This window comes from Pantherophis guttatus, chromosome 2 (assembly GCF_059756535.1).
Source record: "Pantherophis guttatus breed Tessera chromosome 2, ASM5975653v1, whole genome shotgun sequence".
In the NCBI taxonomy this organism is placed as follows: Eukaryota; Metazoa; Chordata; class Lepidosauria; order Squamata; family Colubridae; genus Pantherophis; species Pantherophis guttatus.
The window spans coordinates 270,667,181-270,686,487 of record NC_142064.1 but is presented as its reverse complement, the minus strand read 5'-3'; the positions used below and the strand labels follow the sequence as shown (position 1 = coordinate 270,686,487).

General features: G+C 43.0%; 1 protein-coding gene and 1 non-coding gene across 2 annotated transcripts in view; both read left to right on the top strand.

Moving 5' to 3' along the window:
* The first annotated feature begins 2,109 nt into the window (after positions 1-2,109).
* LOC117674805 (U6 spliceosomal RNA) lies at positions 2,110-2,216 on the top strand. The gene has a single exon (XR_004593984.1). It is a non-coding gene; the product is annotated as a U6 spliceosomal RNA (small nuclear RNA).
* Positions 2,217-6,034: 3,818 nt separating this feature from the next.
* The window catches only part of LOC117674802 (uncharacterized), a 29,274-nt gene continuing 16,001 nt past the window's right edge, over positions 6,035-19,307 (top strand). Inside the window, exon 1 of the mRNA XM_060691218.2 lies at positions 6,035-6,301. The gene's annotated coding sequence lies outside the window, so the exon portion shown is untranslated. The remainder of the gene's footprint in view (positions 6,302-19,307) is intronic.

Here is a 19,307-nt window from a genome sequence, read left to right as displayed (position 1 = left end):
GCTTAGTAGGGCTTTCGGCCCCCCCTAAGCGGTGTTCTTTTTTATACAAAGCTTATTGCCCCCACAATCCGGGTCCTCATTTTACCTACCTCGAAAGGATGGAAGGCTGAGTCAACCTTGAGCCTGGTGAGATTTGAACTCGCAGTAATTGCAGGCAGCTGGTGTTACTTAACAGCACTTTAGTCTGCTGCGCCACCAAGGCTCCTTATGCTATACGACATAATACTAATAGATAAGAAAGAGGCTTTTTTTTCCCCTGTATCAACAGCAAAATGAATTAGGATAGGTAAGTATGTTGGGAGTACCAGTTGACAAAGAAAAGCGTAATTATTCTGATTATAGATACATATTATGAGCTTTTCCTAATGAATTAATAGAAGTTTTTGCTACCTTTAGAAAAAACTCCATATAAATTCCATACAGCAGTGATACTTCTTCAGCACTTGGATGAGAAATGAAACGTCTTCAAAGAAAACAAGAGCCGAAGAAGCTTCTCGGATGAGAAGCGAAACGTCTTCAAAGAGAAACCAGAAACTCCAGTTGCTTCTTGCAAAAAAGCATCACGCCATGAATGGTGTGAATGGGTTTTAATTGTTTTTAATGGTTTAACTTTTAATGTTTTATATATGGTTTTTAAATGCAATTGTAAGCCGCTTGAGTCTTCGGAGAAAGGCGGCATACAAGTTGAACAAACAAACAAACAAACAAACAAACAAATAAATAAATAAATAAATAAATAAATAAATAAAATCTTTGGGACAACTATGACCTGGATGACTGAGAATCTCCACAGACATCAAGGAATTCTCTTGAGCCAATTATTAAAGCAGCTGTGAGATAGAAATTGCTGTCATTAATGTTAGTACTAATTGTGACCATATTTTAATCCCTTTTGGATGGTAGAGCTATCAAGATAATGGTTGTAAGGACATTTCACATGATCCATATGTATTACTTCGGGTGTGTTTGTAAATACACACACAGTGGTCTAAGCACCCTGTTATTAACACAGCTGCCTGCAATTACTGCTGGTTCGAATCTCTCCAAGGCTCAAGGTTGACTCAGCCTTCCATCCTTTCTAAGGTAGGTGAAATGAGGACCCAGTTTGTGGGGGCAATAAGCTGACTTTGTATAAATATATACAAAAGTATGAAGGCTATTGCTTAATGCATTGTAAGCCGCCCTGAGTCTCCGGAGAAGGGCGGCATATAAATTAAATAAAAAATAAAATAAATAAATGACAAAAAGAGCGCTCCATGGCTTAGGATCTGGTTATATACGGGACCGCCTATTACCACGAACAGCCTCCCACCGGCCAGTACGCTCTCATAGAGAGGGGCTCCTCCGGGTGCCGTCAGTCAAGCAGTGTCGACTGGTGGCCCCCAGGGGGAGGGCCTTCTCTGTGGGGGCACCCACTATCTGGAACGAGCTCCCCCCGGAGATACGGAGGATCCCGGATCTGCGTACTTTCCGCCGTGCTCTTAAGACCCTCCTAGTCCAGCAAGCCAGCCTGGCCTAATTTTCTCCCCTTTCTTTTAAATTTTTAAATTAAAATTTTAATGTGTTTTAAATTATTGGGATTTTTAGTTGTCTTGGGCTAAATTATTTAATTTGGTTTTAAATTGTTTCTAACTTTTGTATTTCTGTATTTTATTCTGTGCCTGTTCACCGCCCTGGGTCTTTCGGGAGTAGGGCGGTATACAAATTTAATAAAACAAACAAAAAAATAAAGCAAACAAAAAGCCTTTTCTCCGGTTGATTCAGTCAACATCCTTATTATCAGAAATTTTTCTTTTAGGTAAGAAACCCCCCAAGTTTTTAATATAAGAACCCTAACAAACTGGGAAATGCCTTTCCAAGTCAGCTCATTGATCATTGGTCGGAGCAGTAAAATTCTTTGAAGTCAATTCAGCCAGTGATGTCATGGACAGCTCCCAGATGTTGTCTTTGGAGCAATGCAGAAGTAGCCAGCCATTCCTTAGGAGGCTTCCCCCCCCCCCAATTCTCCACCGTCTCCTACCACAGTTTGTTTGTTTTTTTAACTTGGCCACTTTAAGACAGGTGGGCTTCAAGTCTCATGCTAGCTGGGGACGTCCAGTTGCCTCCTGGCTGCTCGCTTCGGCAGCACATATACTAAAATCGGAACAATACAGAGAAGATTAGCATGGGCCCTGCACAAGGATGACACGCAAATTCGTGAAGTGTTCCATATTTTTATGTAAAAAAAATTTAGGCATTTTGGATTAAGACATGGTGGGTTGTACAAAATATTTTTAAAAAGAAGATTAAATTTACTCCACAGTTGTTTTTAATTGGGTATAATTACAGACTGTACAGTTATAGAGACTAATTTGATTTTGAACTTAATAACTGCAGCCAGACTTTTGGTGGCGCAGTACTGGAAGAAGGAAGATGTACCTACCATTGAAGAATGGACATTAAAAGTAGCTAATTTGGCAGAGGTGGCTAAAATCTCTGCATATTTGAAGGATCGCTCGAATGAAAGATACCTATTGGAATGGACAAGATGGATTGATTATATTCAAAACAAACATGGGACTAAAAAGTTGCAAATAGCTTATGAATGAATTTGAGTGAATTTTTATTTTTGGTATGTATGGGGGAGTTAAAATGTGAAGGGGAGTTAAGAGCTTATAGTTAGTTTGATTATGTTTGATTATGTTTGCTTAATGCTATACCCTGTATTTTGCTCTGGGAAGTCGGAGGAGGGGGAGGGAATGGGTGGGGGGGAGGAAGATGGGGGAAAATTTGTTTGTAAAATATTTTAAAACTTTTCAAAAAAAAAAAAAGCACCTTTGGGACAACCATGACCTGGATGACCGAGAATCTCTACAGACCTCTGACTGGATGATGGGGAATGGAAGGATTTATATTCCTTGCAGACAGCTGGTCGTAAATCCTTCCATTCCCCACCTTCCAGTCAGAGCTGAAGAAGCTTCTTGGATGAGAAGCGAAATCTCTTCAAAGAAAGTCCAGTTGCTCCTTGGACAGCAGGCAAAAGGAAGGGCGAGGGTGCAAGGATAGAAGTGGCAAGCAAGGGACGAAGAGGAGGAGGAGGAGGAGGCGGTGGTGGAAAGGTGAGGTCAGCCAAAATCAGACAAGACATACCTTCCCATTCACATACGGAGGTGAGGGGGGCACAATGCCGCAGATTGGGCTTGTTGGGAGCTGTTCAGTGAGAGCTGAAGAAGCTTTTTGAATGGGAAGCGAAACGTCTTCAAAGAAAAAAACCAGAAACTCCATTTCCCTCTTGGAGGGGGGAAGCACTTTTGGGACGTTGGGAGCTTGCAAGCAGAATGCCCGAATTTGGCTAAAAAACAGGGATGAAGAGTTATTTTCCAATGTTTCTTAGCCAAAAAGGGTGCCTGGGAAGGACTCCCTCAGTGGATAAAAAGGACAGATCCAGTCCAAATATCTGGCTGGTTGTTAACAATACTCGAGCCTTGGTGGCGCAGCAGACTAAAGCACTGTTAAGTAACACCAGCTGCCTGCAATTACTGCAAGTATCCGGAAAAGGGCGGCATATAAATCGAACCAATAAATAAATAAACAATAACCCAAGAACCAGGAGTTTTCTGCATGGTGGAAAAATACGATCCCACCTGTCTTTCAAGCTTCTCAACAACCTTTCTCCAACTAGGTGGTCTCCAGTCATGTCAGGTTTGAACGTCCTATCAGCCCCCAAGCCTCAGCTGCAGGGTTGGATTGATGGGACTTGTAGTCCAAAACACCTGCAGGATGAGAGGATTGGAAAACAATCTTGGAATCCCAGGCGCTGAAACCACAGACGATGCCAGCTGCAAAAGGGTTGCAGTCCACACATCTTAGTTATCAAGACTGAAAAAAAACTTGCGGTCCTGTGTTGCAGGCCGGAGGGCCATAATCAATCAATCAACCAACCAACCAACCAATAAATCAATCAGAACAGAGTTGGTAGAGACCTTGGAGGTCTTCTAGTCCAACCCCCTGCTCAAGAAGGAGACCACACCATTTCAGATTGGTGGCTGTCCAGTCTCTTCTTAAAAACCTCCAGTGATGAAGTACCCAGAAGGTCTGAAGGCAAAGCTGTTCCACTGGTTAATTGTTCTCACTGTTAGGAAGTTTCTCCTTAATTCCAGGTTGCTTCTCCCCTTGATTAGTTTCCATCCATTGTTTGTCTTCCTTCTGGTGTTTTGGAAAATAAGTTGACCCCCTCTTCTTTGTGGCAACCCCTCAAATATTGGAATACTGATGTAATGTCCGTCCCCCCTCCGTCCCCACCTCATCTTTCTTTTATCTAGACTAAGGTAAAGGTAAAGGTTCCCCTCGCACATATGTGCTAGTCGTTCCCAACTCTAGGGGGCGGTGCTCATCTCCGTTTCAAAGCCGAAGAGCCAGCGCTGTCCGAAGACGTCTCCGTGGTCATGTGGCCGGCATGACTAAATGCCAAAGGCACACAGAACGCTGTTACCTTCCCACCAAAGGTGGTCCCTATTTTTCTACTTGCATTTTTTACGTGCTTTCGAACTGCTAGGTTGGCAGAAGCTGGGACAAGTAACGGGAGCTCATCCTGTTATGCGGCACTAGGGATTCAAACCGCTGAACTGTCGATCGACAAGCTCAGCATCCTAGCTACTGAGCCACTGCATCCTGATTTATCTAGACTAGCCATACCCAATTCCGGCAATGGTTCTTCACATCTTTTTGTCTCCAGGCCTTTAATCATCCTAGTTCTCTACTCTTTTTCTGGACTCGAAACTGGTGCATTTGGCGGAAATGGCAAAAATTTCATCATACCTTAAAGACCATTCAAATGAGAGATATATATCGGAATGGAGAAAATGGATTGATTACATACAGAAGAAGTATCCGAATAAGAAGATTCATATAGCTTATGAATGAAATAATATTAAGTAGTTTATGTTTGTTTTTTTTGAGTTATAAGGAGTTAAGGACCTAGGGAGAATATGAAATGTAATAATTTGTTAGCACATTTTAGTTCTTGGTTTGTGAATGCTATACCCTGTGCTCGTTCTGGGAAGTCTAGGGAGGGGGGTGGGGGGAGGGAGGGGAAGGGAGGGTGGGAAGGGGAGGGGGGGTTGAGGGGGGAAGGGTGGGGGGGGTGAAAATGTTTGTATTTTTCATAAAACTTTTAAATAAGAAACTGGATGTGGTGGCTCAGTGGCTAAGATGCTGAGCTTGTTGATTGAAAGGTGGGCAGTTCAGCGGTTCGAATCCCTAGTGCCACGTAACAGGGTGAGCTCCTGTGACTTGTCCCAGCTTCTGCCAACCTAGCAGTTCAAAATATTATAAATAAAATAAAATAAATGTTATAATAATAATTTTAATTAGCAATTTTATGATGTTTGTGTATCTATATTTTTCTTGACTGTACACCTCCTTGAGTCCTACGGGAGAAAAGCGGTTTAGAAATATAATAAATAAATAAATAAGTAAAAGCACGTAAAAAATGCAAGTAGAAAAATAGGGACCACCTTTGGTGGGAAGGTCACAGCGTTCCGTGCGCCTTTGGCATTTAGTCATGCCAGCCACAGGACCACGGAGACGTCTTCGGACAGCGCTGGCTCTTCGGCTTTGAAACAGAGATGAGCACCGTCCCCTAGAGTCAGGAACAACTAGCACATATGTGCAAGGGGAACCTTTACCTTTACCTTTACTTTACCCTTTTTCCAAAGTCTCAGCATCTTTTTCGTAATACGGTGCCCAAAACTGGAGGCAGTATTCCAGGTGTGCTCTTACTAAGGATGTGTAACATCGTACTAACACCTCATCATTACATCTCTCATCTCTCTTACATCATCATATCTCCCACCACCACCACCCATCTGTGTAAGTGTCCAAGTTTCCATCTCTTCCTTTTCCCCCTCCTCTTTCCCCCCTTTCGCCCCCCTCCTTTCTCCTCCCCCCCCCACCCCAAATCTGCCTCTTGGCTTCTGAAGGGTTACAGGGATGGTGGGAAGGAGATTCCTAGAGAGAAAGGAAGGAAGGAAGGAAGGAGGGAGGGAGGGAGGGAGGAAAGTTTGGGGAGGGGAGGGGGCCCTCCACGACCAAGCCACCTCCCCATCCGGACTGGCGAGCCTATCCCTCGCAGCAGCGCCGGACGGGGGACGGAGGGGAGGGGGTGTTGGGTTTGCAAGCGAGGAAGGACGGATCAGATGCGAAAAGGGTGGGGCGAGGTGGGAGCCGGCTGGGGGCTGAGTTTGGGTCTGGGGTCCACCCGCCCGCTCCTGCTCAGCGTCTCCCCCGGGCCTTTGTTTCCCCATCCGAAGGGCGGGGGCCGGTGAGTCCGGATCTTCAGCCTTGCCTTTTGGGGATTGGGGATTGGGGAGGGACGGATCGAGCTGCGAAGCAGGGCGGGGAAGGGAAACCAGGCTGCGCTTGGCGAAGACAATGCAAGGAGGCCTTTTGAGGGTGGGGGGGAGAGAAGGGAAAAAAACAGCAGGTGAGAAGATCAAGCCGCTCCCCCTCCCCTCTTCCAGGATCCCCCTCCCCAAATCTCTTGCCCCCCTCCCTCCTTTGCATGCGATTTCTCCCTCCGCGGGGGTTATTGTGGCGCCCCTACAGCTGTTTTCCCCAGCCTCCGATCCCGTCTCTTTGGGGACGGGGAAGGGCGAATTGGATCCCCGAAGCGAGGCGTAGCGTTTTACCGCCCGGTCCCTTTCGGATCGGGATCTCGCAAGAGCGCTGGGTGGAGGGAGGGAGGGAGGGAGCCCCGGATTTTCTAAACCGGATTAAACTGGGAAAAGTTACACGGCTTCGGGTTTGGCAGGTGCTTTATTCATTGGGAGTTTTGGGGAGGGGGTCGGGTACCTAAGACACCCCCCCACCCTTCTAATTTTCTCCATAGCAGTTGACTCAGCCTTCCATCCTTCCCAGGTAGGTAAAATGAGGACCCGGATTGTGGGGGCAATAAGCTGACTTTGTATAAAATAGAACACCGCTTTGGGGGTGGAGGGGCGAAAGCCCTACTAAACAGGTATATACAAAAAGTATGAAGGCTATTGCTTAAAAGCATTGTAAGCCGCCCTGAGTCTCCGGAGAAGGGCGGCATATAAATCGAACCAATAAACAGGCTCAGACTCAACCCTTCCAAGACCGAGTGGCTGTGGCTTCCGGCGTCCCGATATAGTCAGCAGGTGCCATCGCTGACTATTGGGGGTGAATCTTTGCCCCCCCCCCCACAGAGAGGGCTCACAATCTGGGTGTCCTCCTGGACGCACGGCTGTCTTTTGAAGAGTATATGACGGCCGTGGCCAGGGGTGGCCTTTTATCAGGTTTGCCTGATTCGCCAGTTGCAGCCCTTTCTGGACCGGGACGCCTTGCGCACGGTCACTCATGCCCTTGTCACCTCCCGGCTGGACTATTGTAATGCTCTCTACATGGGGCTCCCCTTGAAGAGCACTCGGAGGCTCCAACTGGTCCAGAATGCAGCCGCGCGGATGGTTATGGGCGCAACTCGTTGTGCCCATGTGACACCCCTCCTGCGCGAGCTGCCCTGGTTCCCGGTGGTCTTCCGGGTGCAATTCAAGGTGTTGGTCACCACCTTTAAAGCGCTCCATGACACAGGACCCGGCTACCTTCGAGACCGACTTCTGCCACCAATAGCCTCCCACCGGCCAGTTCGCTCCCACAGAGAGGGTCTCCTCAGGGTGCCATCGGCCAAGTTATGTCGGCTGGCGACACCCAGGGGGAGGGCCTTCTCTGTGGGAGCACCAGCCCTGTGGAATGAACTGCCCCCGGAAGTGCGTAAGATCTCCGACCTCCGGGTATTTCGCTGTGCACTCAAGACTCTGTTGTTCCGCCAGGCCGAGCTATCAACATAATAATTTTAAATTGGGTGTTTTAAATTTCTGAGGTTTTAAATTGGGCCAAATTATTTAATAATTTTAAATTATTTTAATTGATGTTTATCTTGTGCTTTTAATAGGCTGTACACCGCCCTGAGTCCTTCAGGAGAAGGGCGGTATAGAAATAAAATTATTCTATTCTATTCTATTCTATTCTATTCTATTCTATTCTAATAACAATCCTGAGAGGCAGAAAAACTGGCCTTATTAAAGATTTCAAAAATGTCTCAACTGCAGCTACTTCTTAAGATGGGTGGACTTCAACTCCCAGAATTCCCCCAGCCAACATGGCTGGTTGAGGAATTCTGGGAGTTGAAGTCCATAGACCTCAAAATGGCCAGGTTTTGAGACCCCCCCCCCCACTCCATTAAGAACCTGTTTCTCAACCTTGGCCACTTGAAGAAGGCCTTGGGTGGACTTCAACTCCCAGCATTCCCCTAGCCAGCCATGGAAGTTGCCGTCCACCCATCTTCAAGTGGCCAAGGTTGAGAAATACCGCATTAGAATATACCTTTTTTTATGAATTTTATGAATACTGGCTTTTTTTATATATATATATAAAGATGCTAAAAGAAGGTCACGACCTCATGTCTGCATGCAGAATTATTCATGAGTGAAGAGTGGTAGCAGTGGCTGGGGAATTCTGGGAATTGAAGTCCACAAATCTTAAAAGTTACCCAGGTTGAAAAATGGGTGTCTCTATAGACCAAGAAACTGGATTTCCGTGTTCAGAGTTGGATCGCTTTCCCATTCCCCCACTCTGGCTCTCAGACCTGGCAGGGAGACCACCAAGAGATCCCAGCTCCGGCCATGACTTTTATCCTGAGAAGAAAAAAGACTAAAAAAAAACTGTAAAGGAAGTTAGTCGGGAATCATTTCTGTACATTTGCCGAAAGAATGGCATTGTGGTGCCCACAAAGTCTCCATAAGTCAAGCTGAACTTGACGCTTTTGGCCTTTTTATTTTACTTTGAAGATTTCTGGTGAAAGTCTCAAAATTGGGTATTGCTGGAATTTTTTTTTTCACCCTTCGCACCTTTGGGCTGCAGCTCCTATCATCCTAGTACAGGTAATCCTCGATTTATGACGGTTCATTTATGACCGTTCGAAGTTTCAACGGCATTGAAAAAAGTAACTTACGACCATTTTTCACGTTTACGACGGTTGCGCCATGGTTCACACGATCAAAATTCAGGCGCTTGGCAGCTGACTCATTTACGACGGTGGCGGGGTCCTGGGGTCCCCTTTTGCGACCTTCTGACAAGCAAAGTCCACGGGGAAGCCAGATTCATTTTACAACCGTGTGGCTATCTTTAGAACGGCAGTGATTCACTTCACGACTCTGGCGAGAAAGCTCGCAAAATGGGGCAAAGCTCCCTTAGCCAATGTCTCGCTTGGCAACAGAATGTTGGGCTCAGTTGTGGTCCTGAGGCGAGGACTACCTGTAATAGGAGGACTTTTGGGGAATAAGATTCTCCAGTGTGGAGAGCCTTTGGTTTGGGGGCGAATAATCTGGATTGGGGATGAAGAAAGAGGATGGATAAAGGAATCCCTTCCCCCCCCCGCAACCCCCTAGCTCCCCCCAAGAGTAAAGAAATCTAAGTTTTGATGAACATGGAGAGATTTACCGTATTTTTCAGATTATAAGGCACACCTAGATTTAGAGGAGGAAAACAAGGGGAAAAAATAGTTTTTGGGCTCCGCACCAGTGCTGGGTTCCACGATATGACATCACCAAACTGGTTCTGCCCCCCCCGCCCCACCCCATCCCCCGCGTTATTCTTACCTTTTATTTGGCCCCACCCCCAATCTATTGCTGCCTCCTGAGTCCCAGCTGATGGGCTATAAGGAAAAAAACTGTTTAAACTCTTGCTGGGGGGCTTCAAAGGGCCGCCCTACAGCTGATCAGTGGTAAAAGGCAGTTTGGTGGTAGACCGGTGCCTCCAAAAACAAATGAGTAGACCGGTGCCTGCAAAAATAAGTGGGTAGACCAGTGCCTCCAAAAACAAATGAGTGGACCAGTACAGCTCTGCAAGCAGTTAAAAGCCTGGTAGACCAGTACCTCTGCTAAATCCTAAAGAATTGTCACATGACCATCAAGCCACGCCCACAAAATGCCATGCCCACAGAACCGGTAGTAAAAAAATTTAGAATCCACTCCTGCTCCGTGCGTCCCGTTTTCGCCCTCCCCTGCCCCCAGAAGCACTTTTTGGCCTCCTGAACCCTTCCCGCGCCCCATTTTTGGCCTGCAGAGTGATTTTGGGGACCGGGGAGGGCAAACATTTCTATCTATTAAAATTTAATGTAGACAAACTATTCATTCGTCTTCATATATTCACTTACAATCCTTTTCCACCATATCTTATTTTTTCCACTTCTACCATATTATTTTTGCATATTTCTTTATCATTTCATTTTCAATGCTTTCATCTAATTAATATCACAGTATCTCACACTACTATAACAATTAAAATTCCATTCTAATTTAAAAAACTATCAAAAATACTATCATTATTATATTGTCTACTTTCCCCTTCCCATTTATTAATCTACCTCATTTATATTTGCCTATTTTTATCCCATCATTCTTTACTTTAACCATCATCTCTAAATCTTTTTTGTATCCTCTTTTCTAATATTTTTTTGCACAACCCTTTATCTCGCTCTAATTTCTCAATTCTCTTTTTTATTTTTTTAAATATGCTACATTTCATCTTCTGGCTTCTATTTATCTTTTTTTGTTGTGTTGTTTGGACCTTCCTCCCCAAAGCTTTCCCTTGTCTCTTCCAGATTTTCCCCTTCTTTCCTTTTTCTTTGATTTCTTTTTAGGAGGAGTTTTCCCCCTTTCCTCTCTACTCTTTTTACATTCCCAACCATTTCTTTTTTTTTTTTTATAGAAACTTTATTGAGGTTTTTTACAAACAAAACAGAAATTAAAAAAAAATAGAAAAAAAGAGGAACAAAACGTTCAGACAAAGACATAAAACATATAAATATAATAACATTTTCAGTTACTATCAGATGTACAGTGTTTTAGCTATTTACATAAATAATACTTGGTGATATTTCAGCTCACTTTTAATCAATATTTTGCACACCTTTAGGTCTTCCTTTCATTTTATCATGCAACCACTTATACCACCTTTCCCACACCAAATAATAAACTATCTTCTCATCATTTAATTCATAGGTTAATTTAGTCATCTCTGCGCACTCGAGTATTTTCTTAATTGTAAGCTCTTCTGGTGGTTGAGTTTTCTCTTTCCAGTACTGTGCATATGCCAATCTGGCGGCTGTAATTATATGGATCATTAAATGTATCATTTCCTTTCTATATGGCTTCTTTATTATTCCCAGGAGGAAAATCTCTGGAGTTAATTCAATATCTTCATCTATTATTTCATTTAACCACCTCCTAATTTTATTCCAGTATCCTTTCGCTTCCTGGCATGTCCACCACATGTGAAAGAAGGTGCCTTGACCATGGCCACATTTCCAACAGTTGGGGTGTATATTGGGATATATTTTTGCTAGTCTGGCCGGGGCTAAATACCATCTATGGAACATTTTGTAATGATTTTCCTTGTATGTCACCACTCTGGTCAATTTAAGATTCCTGTTCCATGCCTCCTCCCATTCTCCAAAATTTATATCACGCCCTGTGTTTTTCTCCCATGCGATTATTTGGTTCTTTGTGACATCTTCAAACTTATCATCGCCTAGTAAATAATTGTATAGTTTTGCCAGGATCTTTTTATTTGGTCCCAACAGGACTTTATCTAATCCATTTGGTCCAAATTCTAAACCGTATTGTTCTTTATCTCTCTGGTATCTGGATTTCACTTGTAAGTAAGACCACCAGTCTAGGATTATTCCTTGCTCTCGTAAGGTGTCATTTGATTTAAGCCTCCCTCCTTCGTCTAAAATATCTTTATATCTGCCCATTTTCTCCCTCTCCCATCTATTGGGGTGGGTCAGGGCCTCCATCGTTGAGAGCCAATTTGGGGGTTTTTTGTAATATTTATGCCTGATCTGGGTCCATGTTTGTATCAGGGAGTCTCTGATTTTATGTCTATGAAAATGTGTCTTCCTTTTCTTCTCCATGTCCCAAATGTGGGCGTGCCACCCTTTTTGCAAGTCATGACCTTCTAGGGTAAGTATCCTCTCATTTTCCAAGGTGATCCAATCTCTTATCCAAACTAGCTTAGCTGCCCTGTAGTATGTTTGCCAGTCCGGGAGTCCAAATCCGCCTATATCTCTTTTGCCCCTTAAAATTTTAATGGAAAATCTCAGTTTTTTCCCTTCCCATATAAATTCTCTGATAATTTTGTCTAATTCTAGAAAGAAATTTTTATCTAAATGTATCGGTATATTTTGGAATAAGAATAATATTCTAGGGAGGATGTTCATCTTAATTGTGGCTATCTTGCCCAATAGTGATAATCTTATTTTTTTTCCATCTATCTAGGTCTTGTTTCATTTTTCTGATTAGGGGGGTATAATTATCATCTTTCAGGGTCGAACATCTTGATGTAATCCAAATTCCTAGGTATTTAATTTTTTTGGCAACCTGTAATCCTAATACTTCTTCTATCTCGTTTTTCTGGCTCTCTGTTGTGTTCTTGGTCAATACTTTGGTTTTAGTTTTATTCAATATAAAACCTGCCACCTCTCCATATTTACTTAGTTCCTCTAATACTTTTGGTCCCGATTCTATGGGGTCTTCGAGGATTAGAGCTACGTCGTCCGCAAATGCTTGTGTCTTATAGGTCTCCTTCCTAATCTTCAATCCTTTTATTTCCTCATTGGTTCTGATTTTCCGTAGAAGAACTTCTAGGGCCAAAATAAACAATAGTGGGGATAGGGGACAACCTTGCCTTACTCCCTTACTAATTTGGAATGTTTTGGTCCTATCCCCATTCACCAAAATACTCGCCTTTTGGTTATTATAAATAGATTTGATCATCATTTCAAAATTTATTCCGAATTTCATAATCTCAGTTTGTTTTGTCATAAATTTCCACTTTAAATTGTCAAATGCCTTTTGAGCATCAACAAAAATCAGGGCCATCTGTTTCTCAGGGTGTTCTTCATAGTACTCTAGAGTGTCTAGCACGATTCTCAAATTGTCCCTAATTTGTCTCCCTGGAAGAAATCCATTCTGATCTTTATATATCCAATTATTTAAAATCTTTTTCATTCTTTCTGCCATTATACCCATGAATAATTTGTAGTCAGTATTTAGGAGCGAAATTGGTCTATAATTTTGAATTTGTTTTGGGGGCATTCCCAACCATTTCTATCATGCTCACTGTCTGATTTCTATTTTTTAACATTTTCTCTTCACCATTATTAATTTCTTGTTTCTTATTCAAATTTCCCTCTTCCAGCTTCTCTTCATTTTCTTTTTCTATATATTTAGGTGAATTTTCCATATTTTTTTTGCCTATTAGAGATTCATGCACGTTTTTGAGCATCAAAAATAACTCTTCCTACATCTGCAACTCCATTTTATAACAATTTGAAAAATTACTATTACCTCCCCCAATTATATCTCTATACACTTAGTCCAAATTTTAAGTCTATTTAATTTTCTTATTTCTCCTCTTCTTTTCTTCTTTTCTGCTCCAATTATTCTTTTATTATTTAGTCAGTATATTCTTCTCAATTATTAATTATTATCTCAATTCAGCAACAGTCAAATCCAAATATAAAACTATCTTCCAGAAGAGAAGGAAAGTAAAACAACCACCCAGATGTAAAACAGAGTCACTCCTTAATTTTTCACACAATATCCAATTCTTCTATACAGCCAAGGTCAAAGTTTCCAGCTGTTATTTCTTCTGTTTTGTCTATTTGAATAGAATGTTACAAAACTTTTTCTTTCCTCCCGCAGATGGCACGGGGAGTGCATCTTATAGTCCGAAAATACAGTAAATACATGTCTTACTATCAGGTGGAGTCTAATGGGGTGGAGGGTTTGCAGCTTGCCTGAATATCTGCTGAAATTCTTTGTGGTTGCTTGGTGCGTATAGATTTCCACACATACACATATGCACATCCCTTTCTTTCAAAAGGAATATTTCCCAGTACAGGTAGTCCTCAAAGTACGACCATAATTGAGTCCCAATTTTTTGTCGTTAAGCAAGACACTTGTGATGTGCGTTTTGCCCCATTTTACGATCTTTCTTGCCGCAGTCGTTAAGTGAATCACTGCCCTTTTTAAATTAATAACTGTTGTTAAGCGAATCTGGTTTCCCTGTTGACTTTGTTGTCCGAAGGTCACAAAGTGTAATCACGTGACCCCAGGAACACTGCAATCGTCATAAATAAGGGTCATTTGCCAGGCGTCTGAATCTTGACTACGTGGCCATGGGGATGCTGCAAAGATTGCAATTGTAAAAAATTGTCATTAAGTTACATTTTTCAGCGCATAAAATGATAATTTTCCTGAAGTTGAAGGGTTTGGTGCAAGTCATTTTTAAACCTATCCAAAAAAAATATACTGTAAAATTCAGATTAGGAGTGCAAGTCAAAATAAGCAAGAATAATGGACACCTGTCCACTCTAGACGAGTTCAAATCAAAAGGACCAGATGATTTACATCCCAAAGTTCTGAAGAAACTGACAGCTTGCTAATTTTGTCACGTCGTCAAAGAATGCAACAAGATTTGTCTGGCATGATCTGTTTTTGGCAAACCCACGTTGGCTTCTGGTTATGACTTTGTTTGCCTGCAGGTGTTCGCAGATTCGTTGCTTATCTTTTCCAGAATCTTCCCAAGGTGTTGAGGTCAGGCTGATAGGTCTGTAGTTTCCTGGATCCATTTCTTTTCCTTTTTTGAAGATGGGAACTACATCAGCGCTTTTCCATTCATTTGGTAGTTCCCCAGTGCCCCAGGATATTTGAAAAATATGTTTCAGTTGTTTTGAGAGCACATCTGCCAATTCCTTCAGAACCTTGGAGTGTAATCCATCTGGTAATCCATTTTAATGAGAAACTTCTTAACAGTGAGGACAGTTAATCAATGGAACAGCTTGCCTTCAGACATCATGGGCGCTCCATCACCGGAGGTTTTTAAGAAGAAACTAGACAGCTACTTATCTGAAATAGTATAGGTTGTCCTGCTTGAGCAGGGGCCTGGACTAGAAGACCTCCAAGGTGCCTTCCATCTCTATTCTATGCATATTCATTCATGGTCCTGGTGATTTGAATTCACCTAGAATGGATAGGTATTCTTTTACCATTTTCTTGCTTATTTTGACCTGCATCCCTATTCTTCATTTTATAGTATTTTTTTTTATAGGTTGGACTGTTTTTTTGCTTCTGTGTAAAGACAGATGTAAAAAAATGTGTTAAACGCTTCTGCTTTCTCCCTGCTGCTTATCACCTTCTTGCCATTTTCTCCCCTTAATGGACCAATTGTTTCCTTGGGTTTTTGGTTTTGAGGTTGTTTTTTTGTTTTGTTTTGTTTCTTTACATGTTGAAAGAAGCTTTTATTTTTGGGTTATTTTTGACTTTTTTTTTTAATTTGATTTATATGCCGCCCTTCTCCGGAGACAATGCATTAAGCAATAGCCTTCATATTTTTGTATATTTATACAAAGTCAGCTTATTGCCCCCACAAACTGTGTCCTCATTTAACCTACCTTAGAAAGGATGGAAGGCTGAGTCAACCTTGAGCCTGGTGAGATTCGAACTTACAGTAATTGTAGACAGCTGGTGTTAATTACAATGCTTTTAGTCTGCTGAGCTACCAGACCTTTGTTAGTTCATCTTGGGCCTTTGCTTTCCTGACTTTATCTTTGCAAATTCAGGCTATTTGCTGATAATTCTGCCCTAGCTATGTGCCCCCCTTTCCACTTTTTATACTTGTCCTTTTTGTCTCTCAATTTATCAGAGTTCTTTATGCAGCAGGCTGGTTTCAACACTTCTGAGGTTGTTTTTCCCTTAAGGGTTTATATCAGTGGTCAGATTCAGCCAGTTTGGGTGAATCGGTAGTTAAATTGCTGGCTGGCCCTGCCCCTTCCAGGAGTCCCTCCGCACCCCATTTTGGCTCCCAGGTAAATGCAGAGAGGCCTCCTAGGCCCAAAAACAGGGTGCAGGGGGGACAATCCCCTCCGTGGACCGTTTTCGCTCCCAGGAGGCTTCAGGGAGGCTTCCTAGGCCCGTTTTCGCTTGCCAGGAGGTTTCAGGGAGGCTTCCTAGGCCCATTTTCACTTCCCAGGAGGCTTCAGGGAGGCTTGTTAGGCCCATTTTCACTTCCCAGGAGGCTTCCTAGGCCCGTTTTTGCTCCCAGGAGACTTCAGGGAGGCTTCATAGGCTCATTTTTGCTTCAGGGAGGCTTCCTAGGCCCGTTTTCGCTCCCAGGAGACTTCAAGGAGGCTTCCTAGGTTCATTTTCGCTTCCCAGGAGGCTTCAGGGAGGCTTCCTAGGCCCGTTTCCACTTCCCAGGAGGCTTCAGGGAGGCTTGTTAGGCCCATTTTCACTTCCCAGGAGGCTTCCTAGGCCCGTTTTTGCTCCCAGGAGACTTCAGGGAGGCTTCATAGGCTCATTTTTGCTTCAGGGAGGCTTCCTAGGCTCATTTTCACTTCCCAGGAGGCTTCAGAGAGGCTTCCTAGGCCCGTTTTTGCTTCCCAAGAGGCTTCAGGGAGGCTTCCTAGGCCCATTTTTGCTTCCCAAGAGGTTTCAGGAAGGCTTCCTAGGCCCATTTTCACTTCCCAGGAGGCTTCAGGGAGGCTTGTTAGGCCCATTTTCACTTCCCAGGAGGCTTCAGGGAGGCTTGTTAGGCCCATTTTCACTTCCCAGGAGGCTTCCTAGGCCCGTTTTCGCTCCCAGGAGACTTCAAGGAGGCTTCCTAGGTTCATTTTCGCTTCCCAGGAGACTTCAAGGAGGCTTCATAGGCCCATTTTTGCTTCAGGGAGGCTTCCTAGGGTCATTTTCACTTCCCAGGAGGCTTCAGAGAGGCTTCCTAGGCCCGTTTTTGCTTCCCAAGAGGCTTCAGGGAGGCTTCCTAGGCCCGTTTTTGCTTCCCAGGAGGCTTCAGGGAGGCTTCCTAGGCCCGTTTTTGCTTCCCAGGAGGCTTCAGGGAGGCTTCCTAGGCCCGTTTTTGCTTCCCAGGAGGCTTCAGGGAGGCTTCCTAGGCCCGTTTTTGCTTCCCAAGTGGCTTCTGGGAAGCTTCCTAGGCCCGTTTTTGCTTCCCAGGAGGCTTCAGGGAGGCTTCCTAGGCCTGTTTTTGCTTCCCAAGAGGCTTCAGGGAGGCATTCTAGGCCCGTTTCCACTTCCCAGGAGGCTTCAGGGAGGCATTCTAGGCCCAAAATGGGGCACGGAGAGGGTGCAGCGCGGCCCATTTTTGCTCCCAGGGGGTTGCAGGAAGCCGACTGCTGCCTGTCATACCCCCTGGCCACGCTCACCCAGCAGAGAACCGGTTGTTAAATTATTTGAATCCCACCACTGGTTTATATCCATGGGATCCTTCCCATGCTCTCTCTTAAGTTTAGTGAAATCATCTCTATTAAAGTCCAACTCTCTAGTTTGACTTTGTTCTATTGCTTGTGCTTGCATAATGTTGAATTCCAGTGTTGCATGATCACTCCCCCCACTTGCCAAGATTCCTATAACTTCATCACCTTCTATCATTTCATCTCCGTTAGTCAGAATTAAGTCCAGTATGGCTGACCCTCTAGCTCCTTTCTCTATCTTTGGGGAGACAAAGATGTCTGTTAAGTTTGTCAGGAATTTGTTTGATCTTCCATTAGGTGCAGAGTTTGTCTCCCACTTGATGTCAGGGTAGTTAAAGTCCCCCATTACTATTCTGGTGTGCTTCCTACCAGGATGGATAAAAATCAATGATTTTTTTAAAAAAATCAAAAAAATCGGATTTTTTTTATTTAAATTGGATTTTTTTTTTATTTAAATTGGATTTTTTTGATTTTTATCGAATTTATTTTAATAAAAAACTTTTGGGGTAAAAATCTTATCGTAAGATAGTTTTCTATTTAAGATACATAAATAATTTAGTTTATCTTCCGCTGCGCCCTAAAAACGTTTTTATTCCAACAGGCTGGTCTGGCCGAACTCTCCCTTTTAAATTGGCTTTTAAATTGGGTTTTAAATTGGGTTTTAAATCTCTTTTAGATAAATTTGGATGTTTTAATCTTTGAGCCTAAATTATTTAATCTGTTTTTTAATAGTTTTTAACTGTTGTATATCTTTGTATTTTATTTATGACTGTTCACCGCCCTGAGTCCTTCGGGAGTAGGGCAGTATACAAATATGAAAAATAAATAAACAAACAAACAAACAAACAAACAAATAAATAAATAAATAAATAAATAAATAAATAAATAAATAAATTCAGCATGAAATGGAGCTTAGTTATGTAGCATGAGGCTGTGTATTCTGCAACCCTGGGACTATCGGTGAGTCAACAGTGGGTCAAAGGAGTAGCAGAGATGACAGTTGCTCTTTAAAAATTATGATTTAAATCGAGTTGATTTAAATCAAGCCTTTTTACTAGTGATTTAAATCATGATTTAAATTGTGATTTAAATCGTGATTTAAATTGTGATTTAAATCAACTCGATTTAAATCAAATCCACCCTGCTTCCTACATACCTTAATTAACTGACTAGCAAAAAAAATCCATCTATTTCCTCTGTTTGTTTGGGTGGCCAGTAATATACACCTGACCCGAATGCATTCAAGGTGATTTGCAGCATTGCTCTACTCTATTTCTGTAGAGATGTAGTTATTTCTTATATATAGTGCAACTCCACCTCTTCTTTCATTAGGTCTGTTTCTTTTAAACAGTTTAAATCTTTCTAGCTATGTATTCAATTCATGGCTTTCATCCCACTAAGTTTACCTGATGGCAACAATATCATATCTACCCTCATATGCTTGGATTTACAATTCACCCTGTTTATTCCTCATACTCTGTGCATTGGTGTGTAGGCATCTGAGTTCTTTTTGATTGACCCTGTCTTTCTTTTCTACATACAGTAATTTGTTTTGTGTCTGAATTTCCCTTCTTCCTTACCGCCTATTTTGTACATACATTTGTACCTTAAAATTATAGTCTCCACCTTTCCAGCTTTGCAAACTGGCAGCAGTAATGATAGGGAGAGGAGATGGTTCTGTGCGAATGGCAGTCGTACACAGCTCTATTTGCATGAGTGGTGGGCTCGCACGCATGCCACTTGCACAAGTGGAGCTTCGCATGTGCACACGCTCGCCTGTGTCTCATGCAAGTGGAGCTGCACACGTACATGCTTGCTCGCCCACTGCTTGCACGGCCCAATTCCAAATGGGCCATGCCTCAGAGGTTGGGGATCCCTGCCTTAAAGTAAGTACATATAGACGTGGTGGTTCAGTGGCTAAGACACTGAGTTTGTCGATCGAAAGGTCGGCAGTTCAGAGGTTCGAATCCCTAGTTCTGCG